This window comes from Protomyctophum bolini, assembly GCF_963924005.1.
Source record: "Protomyctophum bolini genome assembly, chromosome: 20".
NCBI lineage: Eukaryota > Metazoa > Chordata > Actinopteri > Myctophiformes > Myctophidae > Protomyctophum > Protomyctophum bolini.
The window spans coordinates 28,802,291-28,813,186 of record NC_137881.1 but is presented as its reverse complement, the minus strand read 5'-3'; the positions used below and the strand labels follow the sequence as shown (position 1 = coordinate 28,813,186).

The following is a 10,896-nucleotide window of genomic DNA, read 5'->3' as shown; positions in this document are numbered from 1 at the left end:
GAAGACTGTCATTTATAATAAAATAAACTATTGTTGAGTTTCCAACACTATTATTGCATCTCATCTCTGGCCTCTAGAGTGAACAGATTAACTGTCTAGCACAAAGCGACTAGCTTTCGAATCGCCTCGGACTGGTCAGTAGGCCTACAGTTACAATACAACAGCATGATGCAAGCACGACTACAGCAGCAGCAAACGTTAGCAATAGCTCGTTGCTACATAGCCCTGGTCCAGTGCTTACAGTAAGCACTGGACCAGGGCTATAGTTGCGAATACACAGAAACATGTTGGCAATGACAGAAAACATGTTTCGTTATGCAGCTGCACCATATAATCGTTAATTAACTAATTGAAGACCATGCCGTTGCCAGATTGCGCTATTCCTCTATACTGGCTGACCTACCAGTGAGGAACCCCCACCGGGAGGACAAACCTATCATCAAACCTTTTTACAGCTCTCTCTTTATTAACGAATATAATACGCCCCAGAAAGAGAGTGCAGACTGCAGAGAGTACAGAGTACAGTAGACAATATGCCAATTGCCATACTATTACTAGGCTGTTGCTCTGCGCTCTGATGCCCTCTCCACGCCGCGCACCGTGGCGCATGAACAACAACAACTCCACGTGGACCCACGTATGAATTAGATAGTTTATAAGAAATGGCACGGCGGCCATCCTTGCATGCAGTGACAGTAACAGAATGAGAATCCTGTAGGGCCGTAGGCTGCCTGTATTGTAACCTGTTCATTTTGGGGGGCATGAGGGCATCAACGTTGTTGATGATGAATGATACTATGAAACTTAACAATTCGTTAACTAGTACTCACCTATATGCTGCCACGGAGGATATACCATGTTTAATTCCAAAGTGTTTAGCCTACATTGTTTAAGTCATAGACGCATGCGGTTTTATGAACTTTGGCTAAAAGCATGTTGTTGTTGTTATTATCCCACTACCACCCGGCACTTCAAGTAGACTGTCATGGCAGCTGGCTACAACCGAAAGAACTTCCTCTTCCTCTTCAAAATAAAATCTGCTGATAACAATACTTTTATTTCTTAAGTGAACTACAGGATGTAGTAGACGCAGGATAGTGGGCTTGGAAGGATAAATAAATCACACAGAAGGCAAGAGAAATAAACTCCGCAGACAGTCGGGGCTTTGCCTCCAAGACGTTGCTGTTCAAAACCATTATTCCACCATGTTAAAAAATAAATTGTTTCTTTATTTATTTATTTGAAAGGGTGGCAGCCTGTGCTCAGGGGTATAGAGGCTGGTAGAGCAGACGGATGGGAACCATTTTTATTTTTTTTATTTTTTTATTAAAACTTTGCACTATACTTTTTGATGAAAACAATGCTGGCATTGTAAACAGTCAACTGTTAAAAGCACTATGACAAATATGTCACACAAGTCACATTTCATTGCTCTCAACACACTTTACGCCCAACTGCTCCCCCGTGTGGTCACTTGGAGCATCACACTGCTGGGTCAATGCAAAGAAGTAATGACACCTCAGGGATTACTGTACTGTACTGTACTGTACTGTGGTTAAGATAAGTTGAGGGCAGGAAGACAGTTAAGCTCCCTTTAAACTTGTAAGTATCAAAAGCATCTGGTGTTAATTATAGGGTTTAAACCTACTACTGTCAGTAATCGTGTTGATACAGTATTCAATCAATCAATCAATCAGTGGTTAGGGCATCAAAACTATAGGAAGTACTTTTCATTGTACAAAAAAAAACATGAATTGCGGTAACTACTACAGTATGCATCCCATACATCTATAATGCACAATACATCATACAGTTCCTGCCTGCAAATCCTTTGCGGTTTCTATAAAATAAGTTAAAAGTTCATAGACACTCAGCCATGGACCAGGCAGAGTCACTGTACTGGACTCATTTGAAGATGGGGATGTTGAGGTATAGGAGTTGAGTAACAAAAGACAATGCTATATTGACAGTATTGGCCGTCTAATCTCTGAAACAAAACCTTCAAAATCAGACGCACATTCTACTATGTCGCAGTAGTTTATTTAAAGATATTTTGGGGGGGTTTTCTGCCTTTTAATTGATAGCGAACACTAGAGATGAACAGGGAAAAGGGAGAGAGAGATGGGGTGAGACATTCAGGAACGGGAATCGAGCCTGTGCCGTGACGTCAGGCAGTTGTGTTCCTCTAGTCTACACCAGGGGTGTCCAAACCTTTTTCCAGCTGCACCTCCTGTCATACTGATTAATATAACAAAGTCACATACAAATGCGTCACATTATTATAACCATTTTATTTAACTACAGTGCGATATCAATTAGACTTGTACGTGCATGCGTGCGTGTGCAGTGACATAATATGTGGATAACAGACGCTATATTAATACAATTACAAACAGTCACAAGATGTGGAAATTCACATAAAAGGCATTGCACCTGTTGCCACGTAATAAACAACAATGTCCAATCGAGTCTCATGCATACATTTGAAGTGTAATACATCAAGTACTATGAGAACAACAAGTTGGCAAACATCACACCAAAATTAACCAGTCAATGTCAACTAGATTTAGACAATGAGAAACTATAGTGGCCATGAACAGCAGGTGATATAAAAACAACTCGCTAGTATCACACCACCATTAGGCTAATTAGCCATCATCAAGTGTGAGTTAACAGGTGTCTTCTATCTACTTGTGATTCTCTGGTCTATGTGACTCGATCTGTCCCAAAGAGCACTGAGAGGGCAGAGGCCCAAACTCCAAAAAAGAAAGACAATGTAAACATTAAAAGATATAATATTGATAACAGCTATTTTTACAGCCTGGCATTTGTTTTTTTTGGGGGGGGGGGGAAGGGGAAAGGAAAGGTACTATGTTTACCCAGGGTGACTGGACTAAGCTCAAGAACTTGTTTACAGCCAGGCCCTGTTCATAGAACATTTCATGGTAGAGGTTCAATGCCTTGTCCAAGGGCACTTCAGTGGTGGTCATTTTATCGTGCCAGTCCGGGGATACGAACTAGCGACCTTCCGATATCAAGACCGCTCCGGAAACCGTTCAGCCACCGCTGCCTTAGGCAAAAGAGCAGGTGCCTAAGTCCCAAAAGATGGGGGGAATTGACTAATTGGGGGGGGGGAGACATGCAAATAAAATACACTCGGCATTACCTCCACTTCCATTATCAAAGAGTTTCATCTTATGTTGATTCTTTGATGTTTCTGACATTTGCATAGGCCTAAAGTGCATCAGCTGCACGTTGAGGTCTGGCATTTGCATAAAGTGCATCAGCTGCACGCTGAGGTCTTGATGAGCGTGTGACTGAAACATGAGTTGAAATCATCTGATTAGAAGCTTTGCAGAATGTGGGCCAACAGTTTGATAAATGTGTTGGTGTTTTTTATCTCTCAATTGGTTGCCAGAGTTCATTGAGTTCTCATTCCAGCTTAATAAATCATATAGTGATTATCTGTTTACTGGCAATTTGCCATGAATAACAGTATGACATGATAATATATTTAAACAGTATACTGTACCCTTTGGAACGTGGTGAGATCGATCCAGTATGCCTACATCATAGACGCTCGTGTTGCCTAAGTGGACCAATTGTTTATTTATTTATTTTATTTTAAACATTACGGTGATGGACTTATTGCCAGCTAATGTTTTACATTAAACTATTTTAATTTAAACCTATTGAGACGTGTTCTTAATAAGCAACATGATTGGTTCACAGACTGACCGTGTCGCAGTGGGCAGTACGTGTCATCAGAAGACCCACTTTCATTGGTCTGCTGGTGTCCAGCTGAGCCCTGATTGGTTCCCTGAGGCTGAATGGGTCTGTAAGGAAGGGGGAAAAAATAAATACAAAATAAATGTATACACACAGTCACACACACACACACACACACACACACACACACACAGTCACACACACACACACACACACACACACACACACACACACACACACACACACACACACACACACACAGTATACAGTATGGAATCTAAAGCCATGTCCGACATACAAAGATCAATTCATGCTTTACTTACTTGACACAACATGGATCTGTTAAGAAAAAAAGAGGGAAAAAAGGCCACATTTAGTAAGTAGTTTACATCTTTAATGCTTCACATTTCTCACAGCCGAACGGCTTAAAGATCACATATATATTTAAGCAGGAGCCTGACCATTTAGTGTTTTAAAAACAAGCAGCAATATCTTAAAATCTATTCTGAAACCCACGGGTATAGTGAAGGGCTGCTAGGACTGCTGTAATGAGCTCACTTCTGAGTCAGGAGCCTGGCAGCTGCATGTGTTCTGTATCAGTTGTAGTCCTTGAATATTTTGCTTACTGATACCCAAATAATGTGATGCATTTCATAATTCTTCTATCAACTCAGTGGCCTTCTCCCTGAGACTGGGAGGTCGGGGTTCGATCCCCGGCCGGGTCATACCAAAGACATACCAATGCCTCCCTGCTTGACACTCGGCATCAAGGGTTGGATTGTTCCTGCGACATACTAGCGTCATGTCCAGGGGGTGTACTTGTACATAAAGCTGCCTCAAGCTACAGTAACAGGAGATAGGCTCCTGCCCATATATGGGCCTCATGGCTCGGCAAGGCTTGCTTACTTATTTCATAATTCCTACAAGCTGAAAGCATGTGGACATTTCTGCTAACTCGAGCATACATTTACATCAAGGTTGTTTCGCGTTGGGGTCTAATAATCACCATGTCAGGGTTTATTTCTCAATAATGACCTGCTCCCCATTGATATATTCCTTGTGTATGGGAAGCCTTTACTGCTTCTCTAATTGGCTGCCTGGACATTAATGACATACCTGTGCACTTCTTCCAGAGACACAGGCCCAGAATCAGCAGAAAGATGGAGATTCCAACTGATAGGCCTATCAGAGCGTAGAAATATGGAGTGTCCGGATGGTTGTTGTCTGCAGCAGAATAATGAGACACATATTCCTCTTAAACGCACATTAAGAGCTGTAATGTCAGTCATTTCAATAATTTTAATTTATGCTAAAAGTAGGGAGGATGCATCATTGAAAATCACACACTACATTATGCTGGTATACACGCACGTGTGCACACGTGCACGCACGCACACACACACACACACACACACACACACACACACACACACATGTGCAGGAATCCCAACTTCTCCGCCCATTTGCATCGAGTCTACTGAAGTATTAGGTGGGAATGTGACCTTATTGTCTGGTTACACAGACTGTAAAGTACATGTTATTACAATCATTCTTACTGCTAGACCTGTACGTCCCGTCGGCCACCGGCCTGCTTGAGAATGATGCAACTTGGGAAATAATAATACCCGTTGTAAACTGACTGTGAAAAGTTGCCATGGCAATCAATTGGCTGAGGCAGAGGCTGGGAATTGCACAGGTTTTACAGGCTGATTAGGCCCACTGGCAGAGCCTGACCAGAGCCTTTTGTGGTGGTCCTGGAGAACCGTGGGTCCGACCGACTCGATACCGGGCACTGCACTATAGCTGTGCGGGTGTAGAACACGTGTGACGAATGTGAAGTCGGTGGGGCAAACGGTTCTCGTTACGTGCATTACAACCGTACACACACACACACACACACACACACACACACGCACTCTCACGCACACACGCAACGTCCTCTGTCTACTCACTTGTGACCACGCGCAGCAGCACCTTGTTAGAGCTGTTTCCTCCTCCCAGTGAGTTCCTGGTGTGACAGACGTACAGTCCAGCGTGGCAGGACTGCAGAGAGGCCAGAAGCAACACCGGTCCTGACCCTACCTGGACCAACGGGGAGCTGGAACATGGAGTGCTCTTGTACCAGGTGTAGTTGTGGTTGTCTACTGGGGGGTTGGCGTCACAGCTGCAGGTCAGAGTCACTGTGCTGCCCTCAACTACTTCTCCTGGTGGATTCACTGACACTGAAGTGTTTTCTGGAGGGTCTGTGGAGGAATATTAAGCTCTGTTTACACAAATATAGGTTACAATATTGTATGTTCTTGGTACGAACAATGACAATAACAATTAATGCTTTTGAATAAAGCAAATAATGCCATATCATTTTGATCTTAATGAAATTAAAACCTCACAGTGAACACTCAGAGGGACTCGAGGTGAAGTGACTGTAGCGATGTTGTTCTTTGCCTGACAGGAGTATGTTCCACTGTCACTGGGTTGGATGTTAGAGATGGTAAACATATTTTTCTGTGACACTCTAGTGTTGTCTTTGAGAAGGAAGTAACTCTGGGTGGGTGGATTTGATCCACTGCTGCTGCAGCTCAAAGTGACGGAGCTTCCTTTGACAACATCTCCTTGTGGTCTTACTGACAAAACCACATCCTGGGGACCATCTGTTGGAGAAATAATATAATAGAGAGGATAATCAGATCCATTTCAAACTAACCCTGCAGTGTAAATAAAATACTGAAATAATGAAAAGTGAACAAATGTTGAAATGAAACAGGGGATACTTTGTAACTAGAATGTTTAGGTCAAATCAGCCCCAAATCCCAGCTAACATGTCCATGTGGGCACCATATGGGGTGTATGTGTGTTTATGGGTACCAAGTGGGCATGGGCTAGAACTGGGCAATTATACTGGGTTCCAGGTAGGTTCTATGTGGGCTAAGTGGGCATGGGCTTGAACTGGGCAAATATTGTGGGTTCGATATGGGTTACAAATGGGCCAAGTGGGCATGGGTTAGAACTGGTCAACATGTATGGGTCCCTTGTGGGATATATATGGGCTAAGCGGGCATGGGTTAGAACTGGGCACGCATGTCTGTGTCCCATATGGGTTACGTATGGGCTAAGTGGGCATGGGTTAGAACTGGTCACCCATGTCTGGGTCCTATATAGGTTATGTATGGGCTAAGTGGGCATGGGTTAGAACTGGTCACCCATGTCTGGGTCCTATATATGTTATGTATGGGCTAAGTGGGCATGGGTTAGAACTGGTCACCCATGTCTGGGTCCTATATAGGTTATGTATGGGCTAAGTGTGCATGGGTAAGAACTGGGCATCCACACCTGGGTCCCTTGTGGGTTATTCATGGGCTCAGTGGGCATGGGTTAGAACTGGTCACCAACACCTGGGCCCCTTATGGGTTTATATGGGCTAAGTGGGCATGGGTTAGCACTGGTCACCCATGTATGGGTCCTATATAGGTTATGTATGGGCTAAGTGGGCATGGGTTAGAACTGGTCACCCATGTCTGGGTCCTATATATGTTATGTATGGGCTAAGTGGGCATGGGTTAGAACTGGTCACCCATGTCTGGGTCCTATATAGGTTATGTATGGGCTAAGTGTGCATGGGTAAGAACTGGGCATCCACACCTGGGTCCCTTGTGGGTTATTCATGGGCTAAGTGGGCATGGGTTAGAACAGGTCACCAACACCTGGGTCCCTTATGGGTGTATATGGGCTAAGTGGGCATGGGTTAGCACTGGTCACCCATGTATGGGTCCTATATAGGTTATTTATGGGCTTAGTGGGCAAGGGTTAGAACTGGTCACCCATGTATGGGTCCCTTGTGGGATATATATGGGCTAAGTGGGCATGGGTTAGAACTGGTCATCCATATATGGGCCTCTTGTGGGATATATATGGGCTAAGTGTGCATGGGTTAGAACTGGTCACCCATTTCTGGGTCCTATATATGTTATTTATGGGGTTAGTGGGCATGGGTTAGAACTGGTCACCCATGTCTGGGTCCTATATAGGTTATGTATGGGCTAAGTGTGCATGGGTAAGAACTGGGCATCCACACCTGGGTCCCTTGTGGGTTATTCATTGGCTAAGTGGGCATGGGTTAGAACAGGTCACCAACACCTGGGTCCCTTATGGGTGTATATGGGCTAAGTGGGCATGGGTTAGCACTGGTCACCCATGTATGGGTCCTATATAGGTTATTTATGGGCTTAGTGGGCAAGGGTTAGAACTGGTCACCCATGTATGGGTCCCTTGTGGGATATATATGGGCTAAGTGGGCATGGGTTAGAACTGGTCATCCATATATGGGCCTCTTGTGGGATATATATGGGCTAAGTGTGCATGGGTTAGAACTGGTCACCCATTTCTGGGTCCTATATATGTTATTTATGGGGTTAGTGGGCATGGGTTAGAACTGGTCACCCATGTCTGGGTCCTATATAGGTTATGTATGGGCTAAGTGTGCATGGGTAAGAACTGGGCATCCACACCTGGGTCCCTTGTGGGATATATATGGGCTAAGTGTGCGTGGGTTAGAACTGGTCACCCATGTCTGGGTCCTATATAGGTTATTTATGGGCTTAGTGGGCAAGGGTTAGAACTGGTCACCCATTTCTGGGTCCTATATATGTTATTTATGGGCTTAGTGGACATGGGTTAGAACTGGTCACCCATGTATGGGTCCCTTGTGGGATATATATGGGCTAAGTGGGCGTGGGTTGGAACTGGTCATCCATATATGGGCGTCTTGTGGGATATATATGGGCTAAGTGTGCGTGGGTTAGAACTGGTCACCCATGTCTGGGTCCTATATAGGTTATGTATGGGCTAAGTGTGCATGGGTAAGAACTGGGCATCCACACCTGGGTCCCTTGTGGGGAAAGTGGTGAAAAAGGGCGCCAAAGTTTGTAAAAATGTCACCTTTGCATCCAAAAACAACATATTTCCTGTGATTTTTTCTAATGAAGGGGCATGTATTCCCACTTACTTTTTTGCCCCGATTCCAACTGTGGTGGTCTTATCTCTCTACGACGTCAGGAAGTGGGTGTAAACGCCAACTTCCTGTCCCCAGCCCCCCGAAATGTTGTGAAAAAAACCGAGACCATTTTCGGACTCAGCACGACGAGCTGAAGTCGCTGATATCTGTTTCCCAGCACAGGGACTTACGGTTCTCTTAATTGGCTAACCCTAGGGTTAGTTTTCAACGCGCGATAGCTCGAGAACGATACGTCCGTCAGCCAAGTAATTGACATGGGCGTGTTCAGTTTTCCGAGATCTACGCTCCGATATGTCCGCCATTGTCGTGCGACCCCCGTAGCCCGTAACCCTAACCCTAGGTAACCCTAGTGTTACCTGTCTGGAAGCCTTATAGACATAATGAACCAAAGAGTGTGTTTATGGTTGAAATGCTAAATTTAAAATTGAGTACCAGCAAGGAGACACATATCAGGGCGTTCGTCTTATCGATAGCTACGCGTGGATGCAACTAACTTTTATTTACGACCTTTGTGGGAGGAGCTATCGCGCTTCAAAGTGTAACCCTAAGCTCCTAAAGCACACGACCATGTGTGGCGAACCACATATCAGATTGTTCGTCCCGACAAGCTATATAACATACTAAAAGATGGGCCCGTAATATCGAACGGTTTTTGACTTATAAGCGTTAAAGAGGTTAGACAAATAACGAAACATTTACGAAACCTGGGTCCCTTATGGGTTTAAATGGGCTAAGTGGGCATGGGTTAGCACTGGTCACCCATGTATTATTAGCCCATACATAACCTATATAGGACCCAGACATGAGTGACCAGTTCTAACCCATGCCCACTTAGCCCATACATAACCTATATAGGACCCAGACATGAGTGACCAGTTCTAACCCATGCCCACTTAGCCCATACATAACCTATATAGGACCCAGACATGAGTGACCAGTTCTAACCCATGCCCATTTAGCCCATACATAACCTATATAGGACCCAGACATGAGTGACCAGTTCTAACCCATGCCCACTTAGCCCATACATAACCTATATAGGACCCAGACATGAGTGACCAGTTCTAACCCAGGCCCACTTAGCCCATACAGAACCCATACAGGACCCAGACAAGGGTGGCCAGTTTTGCCTTGCCAAAAATAACAGAACGTATAAAAGTTTAAGCATGGGATAAGTCGGCCACACACACACACACACACACACACACACACACACACACACACACACACACACACACACACACACACACAATTCTCTCTAATTAATTAGGAAAATCTGCTGCAGGCAAACGTTGAACAAAATAACACATTCTTCTACATTCTCTAATTGTGTAAATATTTTTGTTTAAATGCAATGTTAATTTATAATGGTACTCCTGAGAGTGTAACATGAAAGAGTTAAAGCTCTAGTATGGCCTAAATGTATATAGCCACAGTTTAATATTCAAACTTGTCATTATCATGTGCAAGTTAAAACCACATATGGTTAGGCTACCAGGTTTGAATAAATAAAAAAATCTCCCCCCCATTAAGCCTATGTACTAAAATACTTTGAAATGGCAGGTGGTTTGGCAACCCAGTAAAACACCCAGAGTGCATTGCAAGTCCCGCTTGGATGTGATTGGCTGTGTGGTCATACTATGACTGACTGTGTGACGTTGGTTGCAGTGATTGGCTCCTGAGTCAACAGGCAACTATCTCGAAGTTAGCCCGCTCTTTCTTTCTTTCACTGCCCGGCTGTCACTGACATGGAAGAAGCGCGGCTTTGTTGATCAACCGGCGCGGCTATATATAATATAGGCTACTATACACTACACTATACTGTATATACCAGCGTTATGGACGAGGAAAGGGGCCGTGCCCGCAAAAAGACAAAGAAGACGTCGACCAGGGCTCAGGTCAGGTCTCGCAGCAGAAGCAGCAGCAGAGAAGGGAGCAATGGCCGACAAAACCAGGAGACGCTGGTGCGTGTCCATGCAATGTAGCCTACAGGCAGCTACTGCTACAGGACATGTAGGTAAGAGCTAGCATGCCTATTCATTTGACTATCATTATTTTTGCGATGAGTACATCTACATTTAACTTCTGTTATCTGCTGTGCATTTTGATTCAATAACTAAAATGAGTTAGCTGCTGGCATTTGGAAGTGGCTATAC

At 44.3% G+C, this 10,896-nt stretch overlaps 1 long non-coding RNA gene across 1 annotated transcript; it reads right to left on the bottom strand.

The window, feature by feature from the left end:
* Positions 1-2,271: 2,271 nt before the first annotated feature.
* LOC308335708 lies at positions 2,272-3,318 on the bottom strand. Its single transcript, XR_013966080.1, has 2 exons — positions 3,229-3,318; positions 2,272-3,070 (listed from the first exon to the last, which is right to left on the bottom strand). It is a non-coding gene; the product is annotated as an uncharacterized lncRNA (long non-coding RNA).
* Between the last annotated feature and the right edge of the window lie 7,578 nt (positions 3,319-10,896).